The sequence below is a fragment of the Styela clava genome, chromosome 8 (assembly GCF_964204865.1).
Source record: "Styela clava chromosome 8, kaStyClav1.hap1.2, whole genome shotgun sequence".
NCBI lineage: Eukaryota > Metazoa > Chordata > Ascidiacea > Stolidobranchia > Styelidae > Styela > Styela clava.
Window position 1 is genome coordinate 18,886,667 of NC_135257.1, and position 19,071 is coordinate 18,905,737.

The 19,071-nt window shown below is 38.3% G+C and overlaps 27 non-coding genes across 27 annotated transcripts; 19 read left to right on the forward strand and 8 right to left on the reverse strand.

Moving 5' to 3' along the window:
• Positions 1-2,970: 2,970 nt before the first annotated feature.
• On the reverse strand, positions 2,971-3,044 carry Trnat-agu (transfer RNA threonine (anticodon AGU)). The gene has a single exon. It is a non-coding gene; the product is annotated as a tRNA-Thr (tRNA).
• Positions 3,045-3,133: 89 nt separating this feature from the next.
• Trnaq-uug (transfer RNA glutamine (anticodon UUG)) lies at positions 3,134-3,205 on the forward strand. The gene has a single exon. It is a non-coding gene; the product is annotated as a tRNA-Gln (tRNA).
• A 233-nt stretch (positions 3,206-3,438) lies between these two features.
• On the forward strand, positions 3,439-3,555 carry Trnal-caa (transfer RNA leucine (anticodon CAA)). Its single transcript has 2 exons — positions 3,439-3,476; positions 3,510-3,555. It is a non-coding gene; the product is annotated as a tRNA-Leu (tRNA).
• A 233-nt stretch (positions 3,556-3,788) lies between these two features.
• Trnaq-cug (transfer RNA glutamine (anticodon CUG)) lies at positions 3,789-3,860 on the forward strand. The gene has a single exon. It is a non-coding gene; the product is annotated as a tRNA-Gln (tRNA).
• Positions 3,861-4,428: 568 nt separating this feature from the next.
• Positions 4,429-4,502, reverse strand: Trnat-agu (transfer RNA threonine (anticodon AGU)). The gene has a single exon. It is a non-coding gene; the product is annotated as a tRNA-Thr (tRNA).
• An 89-nt stretch (positions 4,503-4,591) lies between these two features.
• Trnaq-uug (transfer RNA glutamine (anticodon UUG)) lies at positions 4,592-4,663 on the forward strand. The gene has a single exon. It is a non-coding gene; the product is annotated as a tRNA-Gln (tRNA).
• A 233-nt stretch (positions 4,664-4,896) lies between these two features.
• Trnal-caa (transfer RNA leucine (anticodon CAA)) lies at positions 4,897-5,013 on the forward strand. Its single transcript has 2 exons — positions 4,897-4,934; positions 4,968-5,013. It is a non-coding gene; the product is annotated as a tRNA-Leu (tRNA).
• Positions 5,014-5,884: 871 nt separating this feature from the next.
• On the reverse strand, positions 5,885-5,958 carry Trnat-agu (transfer RNA threonine (anticodon AGU)). The gene has a single exon. It is a non-coding gene; the product is annotated as a tRNA-Thr (tRNA).
• An 89-nt stretch (positions 5,959-6,047) lies between these two features.
• Positions 6,048-6,119, forward strand: Trnaq-uug (transfer RNA glutamine (anticodon UUG)). The gene has a single exon. It is a non-coding gene; the product is annotated as a tRNA-Gln (tRNA).
• Positions 6,120-6,706: 587 nt separating this feature from the next.
• Trnaq-cug (transfer RNA glutamine (anticodon CUG)) lies at positions 6,707-6,778 on the forward strand. Its single transcript has one exon. It is a non-coding gene; the product is annotated as a tRNA-Gln (tRNA).
• Positions 6,779-7,346: 568 nt separating this feature from the next.
• On the reverse strand, positions 7,347-7,420 carry Trnat-agu (transfer RNA threonine (anticodon AGU)). Its single transcript has one exon. It is a non-coding gene; the product is annotated as a tRNA-Thr (tRNA).
• An 89-nt stretch (positions 7,421-7,509) lies between these two features.
• Positions 7,510-7,582, forward strand: Trnaq-uug (transfer RNA glutamine (anticodon UUG)). The gene has a single exon. It is a non-coding gene; the product is annotated as a tRNA-Gln (tRNA).
• A 1,383-nt stretch (positions 7,583-8,965) lies between these two features.
• On the forward strand, positions 8,966-9,037 carry Trnaq-uug (transfer RNA glutamine (anticodon UUG)). Its single transcript has one exon. It is a non-coding gene; the product is annotated as a tRNA-Gln (tRNA).
• Positions 9,038-9,270: 233 nt separating this feature from the next.
• Positions 9,271-9,387, forward strand: Trnal-caa (transfer RNA leucine (anticodon CAA)). The gene is made up of 2 exons: positions 9,271-9,308; positions 9,342-9,387. It is a non-coding gene; the product is annotated as a tRNA-Leu (tRNA).
• A 1,336-nt stretch (positions 9,388-10,723) lies between these two features.
• On the forward strand, positions 10,724-10,840 carry Trnal-caa (transfer RNA leucine (anticodon CAA)). Its single transcript has 2 exons — positions 10,724-10,761; positions 10,795-10,840. It is a non-coding gene; the product is annotated as a tRNA-Leu (tRNA).
• A 231-nt stretch (positions 10,841-11,071) lies between these two features.
• Positions 11,072-11,143, forward strand: Trnaq-cug (transfer RNA glutamine (anticodon CUG)). Its single transcript has one exon. It is a non-coding gene; the product is annotated as a tRNA-Gln (tRNA).
• A 568-nt stretch (positions 11,144-11,711) lies between these two features.
• Positions 11,712-11,785, reverse strand: Trnaf-aaa (transfer RNA phenylalanine (anticodon AAA)). Its single transcript has one exon. It is a non-coding gene; the product is annotated as a tRNA-Phe (tRNA).
• Positions 11,786-12,179: 394 nt separating this feature from the next.
• Positions 12,180-12,296, forward strand: Trnal-caa (transfer RNA leucine (anticodon CAA)). Its single transcript has 2 exons — positions 12,180-12,217; positions 12,251-12,296. It is a non-coding gene; the product is annotated as a tRNA-Leu (tRNA).
• A 1,336-nt stretch (positions 12,297-13,632) lies between these two features.
• Positions 13,633-13,749, forward strand: Trnal-caa (transfer RNA leucine (anticodon CAA)). The gene is made up of 2 exons: positions 13,633-13,670; positions 13,704-13,749. It is a non-coding gene; the product is annotated as a tRNA-Leu (tRNA).
• A 231-nt stretch (positions 13,750-13,980) lies between these two features.
• On the forward strand, positions 13,981-14,052 carry Trnaq-cug (transfer RNA glutamine (anticodon CUG)). Its single transcript has one exon. It is a non-coding gene; the product is annotated as a tRNA-Gln (tRNA).
• A 568-nt stretch (positions 14,053-14,620) lies between these two features.
• Positions 14,621-14,694, reverse strand: Trnaf-aaa (transfer RNA phenylalanine (anticodon AAA)). The gene has a single exon. It is a non-coding gene; the product is annotated as a tRNA-Phe (tRNA).
• A 394-nt stretch (positions 14,695-15,088) lies between these two features.
• Trnal-caa (transfer RNA leucine (anticodon CAA)) lies at positions 15,089-15,205 on the forward strand. Its single transcript has 2 exons — positions 15,089-15,126; positions 15,160-15,205. It is a non-coding gene; the product is annotated as a tRNA-Leu (tRNA).
• A 1,331-nt stretch (positions 15,206-16,536) lies between these two features.
• Trnal-caa (transfer RNA leucine (anticodon CAA)) lies at positions 16,537-16,653 on the forward strand. The gene is made up of 2 exons: positions 16,537-16,574; positions 16,608-16,653. It is a non-coding gene; the product is annotated as a tRNA-Leu (tRNA).
• Positions 16,654-17,524: 871 nt separating this feature from the next.
• On the reverse strand, positions 17,525-17,598 carry Trnaf-aaa (transfer RNA phenylalanine (anticodon AAA)). Its single transcript has one exon. It is a non-coding gene; the product is annotated as a tRNA-Phe (tRNA).
• A 394-nt stretch (positions 17,599-17,992) lies between these two features.
• Trnal-caa (transfer RNA leucine (anticodon CAA)) lies at positions 17,993-18,109 on the forward strand. Its single transcript has 2 exons — positions 17,993-18,030; positions 18,064-18,109. It is a non-coding gene; the product is annotated as a tRNA-Leu (tRNA).
• Positions 18,110-18,340: 231 nt separating this feature from the next.
• Positions 18,341-18,412, forward strand: Trnaq-cug (transfer RNA glutamine (anticodon CUG)). The gene has a single exon. It is a non-coding gene; the product is annotated as a tRNA-Gln (tRNA).
• A 568-nt stretch (positions 18,413-18,980) lies between these two features.
• Trnat-agu (transfer RNA threonine (anticodon AGU)) lies at positions 18,981-19,055 on the reverse strand. Its single transcript has one exon. It is a non-coding gene; the product is annotated as a tRNA-Thr (tRNA).
• Between the last annotated feature and the right edge of the window lie 16 nt (positions 19,056-19,071).

The window sequence follows — 19,071 nt, forward strand, 5'->3', positions numbered from 1 at the left end:
GAGCTATTGTACTCAATTCAGTTTGATAAACAAATGTCAATTTGGATTCCAGACCAAACACTCCACCAGTCATGCTATCCTTGATCTGACATCATTTATATATGATAAAATAGACAAAGGCGAGTATGTTTGTTGTGCCTTCCTAGATCTAAAAAAGGCTTTCGATACCGTAGACCACTCTATTCTCATTCACAAGTTAAGGCATTACGGTTTTAGGGGTAATGCAGGAAAACTGTTACCTGACAGGCCGGTATCAATTTGTTGAAATAGGTCCCCATAGATCCCCAATGTTACCCATCCACTGCGGAATTGTTCAGGGCTCAGTAGTTGGCCCATTAGCGTTCTTATGTTTCATAAACGACCTTTCCAACAGCTCGAATCTTTTGAGTAAACTATTTGCAGATGATGCATGCTTGCTCACCAGCGCGAAGGATCCGACTACACTCCAGCTAAATATGAACAATGAAAATAAATAAAATTTATGAATGGATGTTATGCAACAAGCTAACAGTGAATAAAGATAAGTCAAAAGTAATGGTGTTCAGTTCAAAATCTCACACTAGATACCCCAACCTCGCAATTGGAATCAATGGCAGAAATTTAGAAGTAGTCCAGTCTTATAAATATCTAGGACTCAATATCGACCACCAATTAAAGTGGAACACCCACACTGCTGATTTGCATAGAAAACTATCAAGAACGGTAGGGATCCTGGGTAAGCTTAGATATTACTTACAGGATACCACACTAAGAACCATTTACTTCGCACTTTTTCAGGCCCACATTCAGTATGCCATAGCGGCATGGGGTTCTACAGCTAAAGTAAACATGCGTAAATTGGAAGTCTTACAAAATAGGGCCATTAGAATCCTTTCTTGGGCACCTTTACGTTCCAATTTAAACAATCTATATTATAAGCATAGAGTACTAAAATTACATGACATCTACAAACTAGAAATCTCTAAGATTATGCACCAATTCCAAAACAATCAATTGCCAGCGGCTTTCGACCAGTATTTTCTCACCCTAACTTCAGTGCATAAATTTAACACCCGCTCCTCAACAAAGAGTAATTTTTTGTTCCTCGCTTCTCACTAAGCAAATTCCAAAATTCTTTGAAATATCAAGGTGTTTCAATTTGGAACAGTCTACCCCAAGACCTACGTGAGTCATCTTACATGACTTTCAAATTTAATTATAAAAAATTCCTGATTTCCTCTTACCAACCCACCTGAATTTTCCAAGTCGCTGTTTCATATTTTATCCTTGCTTTGTGTCCATCAAGGTCATATTCAACTCGATCCACAGCCTGCCTGTAATGAAGAGACCTGTTTATTTGCTGTTAAATGCTTGTTGTATTTTATATATTGCAATGTTACTGTGGAATCATCATAATTCATCCCTATTCCTGTTATACTCTATATATGATGATGTGCGCAATCTTATAGAATTTTTGAACTGCTTTATTTATCGCCAGTTTTCTTACCTCCAATCTAACTCAGATTTCCGTGGTCATACAGTCACACACAAGTGCCTATCTTTGAGTTAATAAAACAACTATCTCTTAATACTACAAGCGTTAACTCGTATTATTGTTATTTATTAAGATATTATTATCAATTATTGGTATTTACTAAGTGCAGCTTTATTTAACTAATATAGCATGATACCTTACCGGTACTATAGTGGTTCTCATCATCCTATTTGTATATTTCTAGTGCATTTTGTTGTCTCATGCGCTTTTGTACTGGATCTATCCTATGATTGATAGCTTAGCATTTACCAGAAAAATGCTTTCCTTTTAGCGCTTTTTTTGCCCATTTTTGTCACATTTTCATGTTTACATCTGCCTTCACCTTCGGTAGAGACCTACGATTTTATATTTAAAAATCACTCAAATTCTGAGTGCTACTGAATTCACTTATACTTTCCGGCGGTCTCTACCTTCCTATGCCGTACTTCGGTACGGCGTCAAAATATAACACTATTTACGCATCGATTGGAATAACTAACTCGACTTTATCTTTCTGTTTGTTATTCAATAACCAACTGCTGTTACCATGGCTACCTCGACCAGTGGTGTCGGGAGTCGCATTCTCATATTAACTAGAGTGACACCGTGATATCGGTCACTTAAATGTGTAAAAAGGCCGTCTTCGACTTTATTATTTTATTTATTATTCACGACTTTTACTAGTATCATGTTTGACTTTTTTCTCACTATGATTTAATTTTTAGACTCACTCCCCCAGGTTGACGCTGCTCGATAACCTCTTCTGGTTTATCGCGCCTCCCTTCACACTGAAAGTATTGTTTTATATGTGATTCGTAGTTATTTTTGTCTATTGTGTACTTTTGGTATGTGATAAAATAAACTACTGACTGACTGACTGAATCTCGGTGGGACCTTTGTTATATGGTTTTAAGAGAGTCAGTCGTTTGTATACTTTGAGTGTACTCCGAATGCAGAACTGCTCTTTCAACTTTGAATTGTTCATATTCAAACCTCAAGAAAGTGCATATATTGCAGATTAGTGAAAGAAATAAGAAACTAGTAAAATTCGCTCTGTTCTTCGAATCCGTATTCGTCTCAAGGCCGCCCAGTAGCATAACACAATTGGCCCTCAAATGGATTCGTGACTTTGAAATCAAGTTTATAGCTCACGCTTTTTCTGTTCACTCCATAAGAACGAGTTGAAACCCATATTCCTGATTTAGGAGAAATAGAATCTCAAATAATTCTAATTACTAAATACCTGTTAACCATCGTTTGTAGTTGGGCGTCCGTCGATTTTATGTTGAACATCACGGTGTAATTTTTTCCAATCTTGCCTCCGAAAGCACGAATACACTTTAACGATTTTGATTCGTTGTATGTCGGTCGCGAAAAAGCTGAACTTTAATTATTGAATTCATAGAATGTAGAAGAAAAGATTTAAGTCAAAATGGTCTGCGGGATCCCTATGACTAAGGCACCACTGGGATTCGAACCCAGGATCTCCTGTTTACTAGACAGGCGCTTTAACCAACTAAGCCATGGCGCCAATCGGCAACGAATTTTGATCAAAAGTTGTTAATTTTGACTTGATTATGTTTATTATTATTTTAATTATCACAAATCGCATATATCGGCGGCCCCATGGTGTAATGGTTAGCACTCTGGACTTTGAATCCAGCGATCCGAGTTCAAATCTCGGTGGGACCTGTGCGGTATGAATTCCTCAGCTATTTTTGAATATTGTGATTTGATGACAAAACTTTTTATATAAACTCATAATCATACCTTCCTGATTCTGTCACACAGTAATACTGCAAACAGGAGTTGGTACTAAGTGCTTACAGTCATATGCTTTTAAAACAAATAGTATCTCGCATGAGTCGTTTTTGTAAGCCTGAAATATGATTCAATAGGGCACCAATAACATCCTACCAGCAGTCGTCAGGATGGCCGAGTGGTCGAAGGCGCCAGACTCAAGAGTCACCTCTTTCCTTAAGCTGGATTGTGAGAATTCTGGTCTCCGAATGCAGGCGTGGGTTCGAATTCCACTTCAGACAGCGTCCTTTCAGCATTACCATAAAACACTTGACAAACACATGGGAGTTGTCAAAAAAACTTAAATCAGATACTTTTTCATTAAAATTGGGACTCTAGTAAACATTGTAGTATACAGATTGTAGGGCTTACCAGTCTGAATTAATTGAAACTTTAAGTGATCCGATTTAAAATGTCCGGTACACCTGACGACGTTATGAACAATAAAGCAGAACATAAAACAATTTGCATTATTGGCCCCATGGTGTAATGGTTAGTACTCTGGACTCTGAATCCAGCGATCTGAGTTCAAATCTCGGTGGGACCTTTGTTGTATGGTTTTAAGAGAGTCAGTCGTTTGTATACTTTGAGTGTACTCCGAATGCAGAACTGCTCTTTCAACTTTGAATTGTTCATATTCAAACCTCAAGAAAGTGCATATATTGCAGATTAGTGAAAGAAATAAGAAACTAGTTAATTTTGCTCTGTTCTTCGAATCCGTATTCGTCCCAAGGACACCCAGTAGCATAACACATTTGGCCCTCAAATGGATTCGTGACTTTGAAATCAAGTTTATGACTCACGCCTTTTCTGTTCACTCCATAAGAACGTGTTGAAACCCATATTCCTGATTTAGGAGAAATAGAATCTCGAATAATACTAATTACTAAATACCTGTTAACCATCGTTTGTAGTTGGGCGTCCGTCGATTTTATGTTGAACATCACCGTGTAATATTTTCCAATCTTGCCTCCGAAAGCACTGATCACGTATACACTTTAACAATTTCGATTCTTTGTATGTCGGTCGCGAAAAAGCTGAACTTTAATTATTGAATTCATAGAATGTAGAAGAAAAGATTTAAGTCAAAATGTTCTGCGGGATCCCTATGACTAAGGCACCACTGGGATTCGAACCCAGGATCTCCTGTTTACTAGACAGGCGCTTAAACCAACTAAGCCATGGCGCCAATCGCCAACGAATTTTGCTCGAAAGTTGTTAATTTCGACTTGATTATGTTTATTATTATTTTAATTAAAACAAATCGCATATATCGGCGGCCCCATGGTGTAATGGTTAGCACTCTGGACTTTGAATCCAGCGATCCGAGTTCAAATCTCGGTGGGACCTGTGCGGTATGAATTCCTCAGCTATTTTTGAATATTGTGATTTGATGACAAAACTTTTTATATAAACTCATAATCATACCTCCCTAGTTCTGCCACACAGTAATACCGCAAACAGGAGTTAGTATTAAGTGATTACAGTCATATGTTTTTAAAACAAATAGTATCTCGCGTGAGTCGTTTTTGTAAGACTGAAATATGATTTAATAGAGCACCAATAACACCCTACAGGCAGTTGTCAAGATGGCCGAGTGGTCTAAGGCGCCAGACTCAAGAGTCACCTCTTTCCTTAAGCTGGATTGTGAGAATTCTGGTCTCCGAATGGAGGCGTGGATTCGAATCCCACTTCTGACAACGTCCTTTTATCACTACCATAAAACACTTAACAAACACATAGGAGTTGTCAAATAACTTAAATCAGATCCTTTTAATTAAAATTGGGATTCTAGTAAGCATTGTAGTATACAGATCGTAGGGCTTAACAGTCTGGATTATTTGAAAGTTTAAGTGATCCGATTTCAAATGTCCGGTACACCTGACGACGTTATGAACAATAAAGCAGAACATAAAACAACTTGTATCATTGACCCCATGGTGAAATGGTTAGCACTCTGGATTCTGAATCCAGCGATCCGAGTTCAAATCTCGGTGGGACCTTTGTTATATGGTTTTAAGAGAGTCAGTCGTTTGTATACTTTGAGTGTACTCCGAATGCAGAACTGCTCTTTCAACTTTGAATTGTTCATATTCAAACCTCAAGAAAGTGCATATATTGCAGATTAGTGAAAGAAATTAAAAACTAGTTAAATTCGCTCTGTTCTTCGAATCCGTATTCGTCTCAAGGCCGCCCAGTAGCATAACACATTTGGCCCTCAAATGGATTTGTGACTTTGAAATCAAGTTTATGACTCACGCCTTTTCTGTTCACTCCATAAGAACGAGTAGAAACCCATATTCCTGATTTAAGAGTAATAGAATCTCGAATAATTCTAATTACTAAATACCTGTTAACCATCGTTTGTAGTTGGGCGTCCGTCGATTTTATGTTGAACATCACGGTGTAATTTTTTCCAATCATGCCTCCGAAAGCACTGATCACGTATACACTTTAACGATTTCGATTCTTTGTATGTCGGTCGCGAAAAAGCTGAACTTTAATTATTGAATTCATAGAATGTAGAAGAAAAGATTTAAGTCAAAATGGTCTGCGGGATCCCTATGACTAAGGCACCACTGGGATTCGAACCCAGGATCTCCTGTTTACTAGACAGGCGCTTTAGCCAACTAAGCCATGGCGCCAATCGCCAACGAATTTTGATCGAAAGTTGTTAATTTCGACTTGATTATGTTTATTATTATTTTAATTATCACAAATCGCATATATCGGCGGTCCCATGGTGTAATGGTTAGCACTCTGGACTTTGAATCCAGCGATCCGAGTTCAAATCTCGGTGGGACCTGTGCGGTATGAATTCCTCAGCTATTTTAGAATATTGTGATTTGATGACAAAACTTTTTATATAAACTCATAATCATACCTCCCTGATTCTGTCACACAGTAATACTGCAAACAGGAGTTGGTATTAAGTGCTCACAGTCATATGCTTTTAAAACAAATAGTATCTCGCATGAGTCGTTTTTGTAAGCCTGAAATATGATTCAATAGAGCACCAATAACATCCTACCAGCAGTCGTCAGGATGGCCGAGTGGTCTAAGGCGCCAGACTCAAGAGTCACCTCTTTCCTTAAGCTGGATTGTGAGAATTCTGGTCTCCGAATGAATGCAGGCGTGGGTTCGAATTCCACTTCTGACAGCGTCCTTCAGGCATTACCATAAAACACTTGACAAACACATGGGAGTTGTCAAAAAAACTTAAATCAGATACTTTTTCATTAAAATTGGGACTCTAGTAAACATTGTAGTATACAGATTGTAGGGCTTACCAGTCTGAATTAATTGAAACTTTAAGTGATCCGATTTAAAATGTCCGGTACACCTGACGACGTTATGAACAATAAAGCAGAACATAAAACAATTTGTATTATTGGCCCCATGGTGTAATGGTTAGCACTCTGGACTCTGAATCCAGCGATCCGAGTTCAAATCTCGGTGGGACCTTTGTTGTATGGTTTTAAGAGAGTCAGTCGTTTGTATACTTTGAGTGTACTCCGAATGCAGAACTGCTCTTTCAACTTTGAATTGTTCATATTCAAACCTCAAGAAAGTGCATATATTGCAGATTAGTGAAAGAAATAAGAAACGAGTTAAATTTGCTCTGTTCTTCGAATCCGTATTCGTCTCAAGGCCGCCCAGTAGCATAACACATTTGGCCCTCAAATGGATTCGTGACTTTGAAATCAAGTTTATGACTCACGCCTTTTCTGTTCACTCCATAAAAACGAGTCGAAACCCATATTCCTGATTTAGGAGAAATAGATCTCAAATAATTCTAATTACTAAATACCTGTTAATCGTCGTTTGTAGTTTGGCGTCTGTCGATTTTATGTTGAATATCACCGTGTAATTTTTTCAAATCTTGCCTCCGAAAGCACTGATCACGTATACACTTTAACAATTTCGATTCTTTGTATGTCGGTCGCGAAAAAAGCTGAACTTTAATTATTGAATTCATAGAATGTAGAAGAAAGGATTTAAGTCAAAATGTTCTGCGGGATCCCTATGACTAAGGCACCACTGGGATTCGAACCCAGGATCTCCTGTTTACTAGACAGGCGCTTTAACCAACTAAGCCATGGCGCCAATCGCCAACGAATTTTGATCGAAAGTTGTTAATTTCGACTTGATTATGTTTATTATTATTTTAATTAAAACAAATCGCATATATCGGCGGCCCCCGTGGTGTAATGGTTAGCACTCTGGACTTTGAATCCAGCGATCCGAGTTCAAATCTCGGTGGGACCTGTGCGGTATGAATTCCTCAGCTATTTTTGAATATTGTGATTTGATGACAAAACTTTTTATATAAACTCATAATCATACCTCCCTGGTTCTGTCACACAGTAATACCGCAAACAGGAGTTAGTATTAAGTGCTTACAGTCATATATTTTTAAAACAAATAGTATCTCGCGTGAGTCGTTTTTGTAAGACTGAAATATGATTTAATAGAGCACCAATAACACCCTACAAGCAGTTGTCAAGATGGACGAGTGGTCTAAGGCGCCAGCCTCAAGAGTCACCTCTTTCCTTAAGCTGGATTGTGAGAATTCTGGTCTCCGAATGGAGGCGTGGATTCGAATCCCACTTCTGACAACGTCCTTTTATCACTACCATAAAACACTTAACAAACACATAGGAGTTGTCAAATAACTTAAATCAGATCCTTTTAATTAAAATTGGGATTCTAGTAAGCATTGTAGTATACAGATTGTAGGGCTTAACAGTCTGGATTATTTGAAAGTTTAAGTGATCCGATTTCAAATGTCCGGTACACCTGACGACGTTATGAACAATAAAGCAGAACATAAAACAACTTGTATCATTGACCCCATGGTGAAATGGTTAGCACTCTGGATTCTGAATCCAGCGATCCGAGTTCAAATCTCGGTGGGACCTTTGTTATATGGTTTTAAGAGAGTCAGTCGTTTGTATACTTTGAGTGTACTCCGAATGCAGAACTGCTCTTTCAACTTTGAATTGTTCATATTCAAACCTCAAGAAAGTGCATATATTGCAGATTAGTGAAAGAAATTAGAAACTAGTTAAATTCGCTCTGTTCTTCGAATCCGTATTCGTCTCAAGGCCGCCCAGTAGCATAACACATTTGGCCCTCAAATGGATTTGTGACTTTGAAATCAAGTTTATGACTCACGCCTTTTCTGTTCACTCCATAAGAACGAGTAGAAACCCATATTCCTGATTTAAGAGAAATAGAATCTCGAATAATTCTAATTACTAAATACCTGTTAACCATCGTTGTAGTTGGGCGTCCGTCGATTTTATGTTGAACATCACGGTGTAATTTTTTCCAATTATGCCTCCGAAAGCACTGTTCACGTATACACTTTAACGATTTCGATTCTTTGTATGTCGGTCGCGAAAAAGCTGAACTTTAATTATTGAATTCATAGAATGTAGAAGAAAAGATTTAAGTCAAAATGGTCTGCGGGATCCCTATGACTAAGGCACCACTGGGATTCAAACCCAGGATCTCCTGTTTACTAGACAGGCGCTTTAACCAACTAATCCATGGCGCCAATCGACAACGAATTTTGATCGAAAGTTGTTAATTTCGACTTGATTATGTTTATTATTATTTTAATTATCACAAATCGCATATATCGGGGGTCCCATGGTGTAATGGTTAGCACTCTGGACTTTGAATCCAGCGATCCGAGTTCAAATCTCGGTGGGACCTGTGCGGTATGAATTCCTCAGCTATTTTTGAATATTGTGATTTGATGACAAAACATTTTATATAAACTCATAATCATACCTCCCTGGTTCTGTCACACAGTAATACCGCAAACAGGAGTTGGTATTAAGTGCTTACAGTCATATGCTTTTAAAACAAATAGTATCTCGCGGGAGTCGTTTTTGTAAGACTGAAATATGATTTATTAGAGCACCAATAACACCCTACAAGCAGTTGTCAGGATGGCCGAGTGGTCTAAGGCGCCAGACTCAAGAGTCAACTCTTTCCTTAAGCTGGATTGCGAGAATTCTGGTCTCCGAATGGAGGCGTGGGTTCGAATCCCACTTCTGACAACGTCCTTTTATCACTACCATAAAACACTTAACAAACACATAGGAGTTGTCAAAAAACTTAAATCAGATCCTTTTAATTAAAATTGGGACTCTAGTAAACATTGTAGTATACAGATTGTAGGGCTTAACATTCTGGAATAATTGAAAGTTTGAGTGTTCCGATTTCAAATGTCCGGTACACCTGACGCCGTTATGAACAATAAAGCAGAACATAAAACAACTTGTATTATTGGCCCCATGGTGTATGTTAGCACTCTGGACTCTGAATCCAGCGATCCGAGTTCAAATCTCGGTGGGACCTTTGTTATATGGTTTTAAGAGAGTCAGTCGTTTGTATACTTTGAGTGTACTCCGAATGCAGAACTGCTCTTTCAACTTTGAATTGTTCATATTCAAACCTCAAGAAAGTGCATATATTGCAGATTAGTGAAAGAAGTAAGAAACTAGTTAAATTCGCTCTGTTCTTTGAACCCGTATTCGTCTTAAGGCAGCCCAGTAGCATAACACATTTGGCCCTCAAATGGATTTGTGACTTTGAAATCAAGTTTATGGCTCACGCCTTTTCTGTTCACTCCATAAGAACGAGTTGAAACCCATATTCCTGATTTAGGAGAAATAGATCTCGAATAATTATAATTACTAAATACCTGTTAATCGTTGTTTGTAGTTGGGCGTCTGTCGATTTTATGTTGAACATCACTGTGTAATTTTTTCCAATCTTGCCTCCGAAAGCACTGATCACGTATACATTTTAACAATTTCGATTCTTTGTATGTCGGTCGCGAAAAAGCTGAACTTTAATTATTGAATTCATAGAATGTTGAAGAAAAGATTTAAGTCAAAATGGTCTGCGGGATCCCTATGACTAAGGCACCACTGGGATTCGAACCCCGGATGTCCTGTTTACTAGACAGGCGCTTTAACCAACTAAGCCATGGCGCCAACCGCCAACGAATTTTGATCGAAAGTTGTTAATTTCGACTTGATTATGTTTATTATTAGTTTAATTATCACATATCGCATATATCGGCGGCCCCATGGTGTAATGGTTAGCACTCTTGACTTTGAATCCAGCGATCCGAGTTCAAATCTCGGTGGGACCTGTGCGGTATGAATTCCTCAGCTGTTTTTTAATATTGTGATTTGATGACAAAACTTTTTATATAAACTAATAATCATACCTCCTTGGTTCTGTCACACAGTAATACCGCAAACAGGAGTTGGTATTAAGTGCTTACAGTCATATGTTTTTAAAACAAATAGTATCTCGCGGGAGTCGTTTTTGTAAGACTGAAATATGATTAAATAGAGCACCAATAAGACCCTACAAGCAGTTGTCAGGATGGCCGAGTGGTCTAAGGCGCCAGACTCAAGAGTCACCTCTTTCCTTAAGCTGGATTGTGAGAATTCTGGTCTCCGAATGGAGGCGTTGGTTTGAATCCCACTTCTGACAACGTCCTTTTATCACTACCAAAAAAGACTTAACAAACACATTGGAGTTGTCAAATAACTTAAATCAGATCCTTTCAATTAAAATTGGGACTCTAGTAAACATTGTAGTATACAGATTGTAGGGCTTAACATTCTGGATTAATTGAAAGTTTAAGTGATCCGATTTCAAATGTCCGGTACATCTGACGACGTTATGAACAATAAAGCAGAACATAAAACAACTTGTATTATTGGCCCAATGGTGTAATGGTTAGCACCCTGGACTCTGAATCCAGCGATCCGAGTTCAAATCTCGGTGGGACCTTTGTTATATGGTTTTAGGAAAGTCAGTCGTTTGTATACTTTGAGTGTACTCCGAATGCAGAACTGCTCTTTCAACTTTGAATTGTTCATATTCAAACCTCAAGAAAGTGCATATATTGCAGATTAGTGAAAGAAATAAGAAACTAGTTAAATTCGCTCTGTTCTTCGAATCCGTATTCGTCTCAAGGCCGCCCAGTAGCATAACACATTTGGCCCTCAAATGGATTCGTGACTTTGAAATCAAGTTTATGACTCACGCCTTTTCTGTTCACTCCATAAGAACGAGTTGAAACCCATATTCCTGATTTAGATGAAATAGAATCTCGAATAATTCTAATTACTAAATACCTGTTAACCATCGTTTGTAGTTGGGCGTCCGTCGATTTCATGTTGAACATCACGGTGTAATTTTTTCCAATCTTGTCTCCGAAAGCACTGATCACGTATACACTTTAACGATTTCGATTCTTTGTATGTCGGTCGCGAAAAAGCTGAACATTAATTATTGAATTCATAGAATGTAGAAGAAAAGATTTAAGTCAAAATGGTCTGCGGGATCCCTATGACCAAGGCACCACTGGAATTCGATCCCAGGATCTCCTGTTTTTTAGACAGGCGCTTTAACCAACTAAGCCATGGCGCCAATCGACAACGAATTTTGATCGAAAGTTGGTAATTTCGACTTGATAATGTTTATTATTATTTTAATTATCACAAAACGCATATATCGGCGGCCCCATGGTGTAATGGTTAGCACTCTGCACTTTGAATCCAGCGATCCGAGTTCTAACCTCTGTGGGACCTGTGCGGTATGAATTCCTCAGCTATTTTTGAATATTGTGATTTGATGACAAAACATTTTATATAAACTCATAATCATACCTCCCTGGTTCTGTCACACAGTAATACCGCAAACAGGAGTTGGTATTAAGTGCTTACAGTCATATGCTTTTAAAACAAATAGTATCTCGCGTGAGTCGTTTTTGTAAGACTGAAATATGATTTATTAGAGCACCAATAACACCCTACAAGCAGTTGTCAGGATGGCCGAGTGGTCTAAGGCGCCAGACTCAAGAGTCAACTCTTTCCTTAAGCTGGATTGTGAGAATTCTGGTCTCCGAATGGAGGCGTGGGTTCGAATCCCACTTCTGACAACGTCCTTTTATCACTACCATAAAACACTTAACAAACACATAGAAGTTGTCAAAAAACTTAAATCAGATCCTTTTAATTAAAATTGGGACTCTAGTAAACATTGTAGTATACAGATTGTAGGGCTTAACATTCTGGAATAATTGAAAGTTTGAGTGTTCCGATTTCAAATGTCCGGTACACCTGACGCCGTTATGAACAATAAAGCAGAACATAAAACAACTTGTATTATTGGCCCCATGGTGTATGTTAGCACTCTGGACTCTGAATCCAGCGATCCGAGTTCAAATCTCGGTGGGACCTTTGTTATATGGTTTTAAGAGAGTCAGTCGTTTGTATACTTTGAGTGTACTCCGAATGCAGAACTGCTCTTTCAACTTTGAATTGTTCATATTCAAACCTCAAGAAAGTGCATATATTGCAGATTAGTGAAAGAAGTAAGAAACTAGTTAAATTCGCTCTGTTCTTTGAACCCGTATTCGTCTTAAGGCAGCCCAGTAGCATAACACATTTGGCCCTCAAATGGATTTGTGACTTTGAAATCAAGTTTATGGCTCACGCCTTTTCTGTTCACTCCATAAGAACGAGTTGAAACCCATATTCCTGATTTAGGAGAAATAGATCTCGAATAATTATAATTACTAAATACCTGTTAATCGTTGTTTGTAGTTGGGCGTCTGTCGATTTTATGTTGAACATCACTGTGTAATTTTTTCCAATCTTGCCTCCGAAAGCACTGATCACGTATACATTTTAACAATTTCGATTCTTTGTATGTCGGTCGCGAAAAAGCTGAACTTTAATTATTGAATTCATAGAATGTTGAAGAAAAGATTTAAGTCAAAATGGTCTGCGGGATCCCTATGACTAAGGCACCACTGGGATTCGAACCCCGGATGTCCTGTTTACTAGACAGGCGCTTTAACCAACTAAGCCATGGCGCCAACCGCCAACGAATTTTGATCGAAAGTTGTTAATTTCGACTTGATTATGTTTATTATTAGTTTAATTATCACATATCGCATATATCGGCGGCCCCATGGTGTAATGGTTAGCACTCTTGACTTTGAATCCAGCGATCCGAGTTCAAATCTCGGTGGGACCTGTGCGGTATGAATTCCTCAGCTGTTTTTTAATATTGTGATTTGATGACAAAACTTTTTATATAAACTAATAATCATACCTCCTTGGTTCTGTCACACAGTAATACCGCAAACAGGAGTTGGTATTAAGTGCTTACAGTCATATGTTTTTAAAACAAATAGTATCTCGCGGGAGTCGTTTTTGTAAGACTGAAATATGATTAAATAGAGCACCAATAAGACCCTACAAGCAGTTGTCAGGATGGCCGAGTGGTCTAAGGCGCCAGACTCAAGAGTCACCTCTTTCCTTAAGCTGGATTGTGAGAATTCTGGTCTCCGAATGGAGGCGTTGGTTTGAATCCCACTTCTGACAACGTCCTTTTATCACTACCAAAAAAGACTTAACAAACACATTGGAGTTGTCAAATAACTTAAATCAGATCCTTTCAATTAAAATTGGGACTCTAGTAAACATTGTAGTATACAGATTGTAGGGCTTAACATTCTGGATTAATTGAAAGTTTAAGTGATCCGATTTCAAATGTCCGGTACATCTGACGACGTTATGAACAATAAAGCAGAACATAAAACAACTTGTATTATTGGCCCAATGGTGTAATGGTTAGCACCCTGGACTCTGAATCCAGCGATCCGAGTTCAAATCTCGGTGGGACCTTTGTTATATGGTTTTAGGAAAGTCAGTCGTTTGTATACTTTGAGTGTACTCCGAATGCAGAACTGCTCTTTCAACTTTGAATTGTTCATATTCAAACCTCAAGAAAGTGCATATATTGCAGATTAGTGAAAGAAATAAGAAACTAGTTAAATTCGCTCTGTTCTTCGAATCCGTATTCGTCTCAAGGCCGCCCAGTAGCATAACACATTTGGCCCTCAAATGGATTCGTGACTTTGAAATCAAGTTTATGACTCACGCCTTTTCTGTTCACTCCATAAGAACGAGTTGAAACCCATATTCCTGATTTAGATGAAATAGAATCTCGAATAATTCTAATTACTAAATACCTGTTAACCATCGTTTGTAGTTGGGCGTCCGTCGATTTCATGTTGAACATCACGGTGTAATTTTTTCCAATCTTGTCTCCGAAAGCACTGATCACGTATACACTTTAACGATTTCGATTCTTTGTATGTCGGTCGCGAAAAAGCTGAACATTAATTATTGAATTCATAGAATGTAGAAGAAAAGATTTAAGTCAAAATGGTCTGCGGGATCCCTATGACCAAGGCACCACTGGAATTCGATCCCAGGATCTCCTGTTTTTTAGACAGGCGCTTTAACCAACTAAGCCATGGCGCCAATCGACAACGAATTTTGATCGAAAGTTGGTAATTTCGACTTGATAATGTTTATTATTATTTTAATTATCACAAAACGCATATATCGGCGGCCCCATGGTGTAATGGTTAGCACTCTGCACTTTGAATCCAGCGATCCGAGTTCTAACCTCTGTGGGACCTGTGCGGTATGAATTCCTCAGCTATTTTTGAATATTGTGATTTGATGACAAAACATTTTATATAAACTCATAATCATACCTCCCTGGTTCTGTCACACAGTAATACCGCAAACAGGAGTTGGTATTAAGTGCTTACAGTCATATGCTTTTAAAACAAATAGTATCTCGCGTGAGTCGTTTTTGTAAGACTGAAATATGATTTATTAGAGCACCAATAACACCCTACAAGCAGTTGTCAGGATGGCCGAGTGGTCTAAGGCGCCAGACTCAAGAGTCAACTCTTTCCTTAAGCTGGATTGTGAGAATTCTGGTCTCCGAATGGAGGCGTGGGTTCGAATCCCACTTCTGACAACGTCCTTTTATCACTACCATAAAACACTTAACAAACACATAGAAGTTGTCAAAAAACTTAAATCAGATCCTTTTAATTAAAATTGGGATTCTAGTAAACATTGTAGTATACAGATTGTAGGGCTTAACATTCTGGATTAATTGAAAGTTTGAGTGTTCCGATTTCAAATGTCCGGTACACCTGACGCCGTTATGAACAATAAAGCAGAACATAAAACAACTTGTATTATTGGCCCCATGGTGTATGTTAGCACTCTGGACTCTGAATCCAGCGATCCGAGTTCAAATCTCGGTGGGACCTTTGTTATATGGTTTTAAGAGAGTCAGTCGTTTGTATACTTTGAGTGTACTCCGAATGCAGAACTGCTCTTTCAACATTGAATTGTTCATATTAAAACCTCAAGAAAGTGCATATATTGCAGATTAGTGAAAGAAGTAAGAAACTAGTTAAATTCGCTCTGTTCTTCGAACCCGTATTCGTCTTAAGGCAGCCCAGTAGCATAACACATTTGGCCCTCAAATGGATTTGTGACTTTGAAATCAAGTTTATGGCTCACGCCTTTTCTGTTCACTCCATAAGAACGAGTTGAAACCCATATTCCTGATTTAGGAGAAATAGATCTCGAATAATTATAATTACTAAATACCTGTTAATCGTTGTTTGTAGTTGGGCGTCTGTCGATTTTATGTTGAACATCACTGTGTAATTTTTTCCAATCTTGCCTCCGAAAGCACTGATCACGTATACATTTTAACAATTTCGATTCTTTGTATGTCGGTCGCGAAAAAGCTGAACTTTAATTATTGAATTCATAGAATGTAGAAGAAAAGATTTAAGTCAAAATGGTCTGCGGGATCCCTATGACTAAGGCACCACTGGGATTCGAACCCCGGATGTCCTGTTTACTAGACAGGCGCTTTAACCAACTAAGCCATGGCGCCAATCGCCAACGAATTTTGATCGAAAGTTGTTAATTTCGACTTGATTATGTTTATTATTATTTTAATTATCACATATCGCACATATCGGCGGCCCCATGGTGTAATGGTTAGCACTCTTGACTTTGAATCCAGCGATCCGAGTTCAAATCTCGGTGGGACCTGTGCGGTATGAATTCCTCAGCTGTTTTTTAATATTGTGATTTGATGACAAAACTTTTTATATAAACTAATAATCATACCTCCTTGGTTCTGTCACACAGTAATACCGCAAACAGGAGTTGGTATTAAGTGCTTACAGTCATATGTTTTTAAAACAAATAGTATCTCGCGTTAGTCGTTTTTGTAAGACTGAAATATGATTTAATACCAATAACACCCTACAAGCAGTTGTCAGTATGGCCGAGTGGTCTAAGGCGCCAGACTCAAGAGTCACCTCTTTCCTTAAGCTGGATTGTGAGAATTCTGGTCTCCGAATGGAGGCGTTGGTTCGAATCCCACTTCTGACAACGTCCTTTTATCACTACCAAAAAAGACTTAACAAACACATTGGAGTTGTCAAATAACTTAAATCAGATCCTTTTAATTAAAATTGGGACTCTAGTAAACATTGTAGTATACAGATTGTAGGGCTTAACATTCTGGATTAATTGAAAGTTTAAGTGATCCGATTTCAAATGTCCGGTACATCTGACGACGTTATGAACAATAAAGCAGAACATAAAACAACTTGTATTATTGGCCCAATGGTGTAATGGTTAGCACCCTGGACTCTGAGTCCAGCGATCCGAGTTCAAATCTCGGTGGGACCTTTGTTATATGGTTTTAGGAAAGTCAGTCGTTTGTATACTTTGAGTGTACTCCGAATGCAGAACTGCTCTTTCAACTTTGAATTGTTCATATTCAAACCTCAAGAAAGTGCATATATTGCAGATTAGTGAAAGAAATAAGAAACTAGTTAAATTCGCTCTGTTCTTCGAATCCGTATTCGTCTCAAGGCCGCCCAGTAGCATAACACATTTGGCCCTCAAATGGATTCGTGACTTTGAAATCAAGTTTATGACTCACGCCTTTTCTGTTCACTCCATAAGAACGAGTTGAAACCCATATTCCTGATTTAGATGAAATAGAATCTCGAATAATTCTAATTACTAAATACCTGTTAACCATCGTTTGTAGTTGGGCGTCCGTCGATTTCATGTTGAACATCACGGTGTAATTTTTTCCAATCTTGTCTCCGAAAGCACTGATCACGTATACACTTTAACGATTTCGATTCTTTGTATGTCGGTCGCGAAAAAGCTGAACATTAATTATTGAATTCATAGAATGTAGAAGAAAAGATTTAAGTCAAAATGGTCTGCGGGATCCCTATGACCAAGGCACCACTGGAATTCGATCCCAGGATCTCCTGTTTTTTAGACAGGCGCTTTAACCAACTAAGCCATGGCTCCAATCGACAACGAATTTTGATCGAAAGTTGGTAATTTCGACTTGATAATGTTTCTTATTATTTTAATTATCACAAATCGCATATATCGGCGGCCCCATGGTGTAATGGTTAGCACTCTGGACTTTGAATCCAGCGATCCGAGTTCTAACCTCTGTGAGACCTGTGCGGTATGAATTCCTCAGCTATTTTTGAATATTGTGATTTGATGACAAAAAATTTTATATAAACTCATAATCATACCTCCCTGGTTCTGTCACACAGTAATACCGCAAACAGGAGTTGGTATTAAGTGCTTACAGTCATATGCTTTTAAAACAAATAGTATCTCGCGTGAGTCGTTTTTGTAAGACTGAAATATGATTTATTAGAGCACCAATAACACCCTACAAGCAGTTGTCAGGATGGCCGAGTGGTTTAAGGCGCCAGACTCAAGAGTCAACTCTTTCCTAAAGCTGGATTGTTAGAATTCTGGTCTCCGAATTGAGGCGTGGGTTCGAATCCCACTTCTGACAAAGTCCTTTTATCACTACCATAAAACACTTAACAAACACATAGGAGTTGTCAAATAATTTAAATCAGATCCTTTTAATTAAAATTGGGACTCTAGTAAACATTGTAGTATACAGATTGTAGGGCTTAACATTCTGGATTAATTGAAAGTTTGAGTGTTCCGTTTTCAAATGTCCGGTACACCTGACGCCGTTATGAACAATAAAGCAGTACATAAAACAACTTGTATTATTGGCCCCATGGTGTAATGGTTAGCACTCTGGACTCTGAATCCAGCGATCCGAGTTCAAATCTCGGTGGGACCTTTGTTATATGGTTTTAAGAGAGTCAGTCGTTTGTATACTTTGAGTGTACTCCAAATGCAGAACTGCTCTTTCAACTTTGAATTGTTCATATTCAAACCTCAAGAAAGTGCATATATTGCAGATTAGTGAAAGAAATGAGAAACTAGTTAAATTCGCTCTGTTCTCCGAATCCGTATTCGTCTTAAGGCCGCCCAGTAGCATAACACATTTGGCCCTCAAATGGATTTGTGACTTTGAAATCAAGTTTATGACTCACGCCTTTTCTGATCACTCCATAAGAACGAGTTGAAACCCATATTCCTGATTTAGGAGAAATAGATCTCGAATAATTATAATTACTAAATACCTGTTAATCGTCGTTTGTAGTTGGGCGTCTGTCGATTTTATGTTGAACATCACCGTGTAATTTTTTTCAAATCTTGCCTCCGAAAGCACTGATCACGTATACATTTTAACGATTTCGATTCTTTGTATGTCGGTCGCGAAAAAGCTGAACTTTAATTATTGAATTCATAGAATGTAGAAGAAAAGATTTAAGTCAAAATGGTCTGCGGGATCCCTATGACTAAGGCACCACTGGGATTCGAACCCAGGATCTCATGTTTACTAGACAGGCGCTTTAAACCAACTAAGCCATGGCGCTAATCGCCAACGAACTT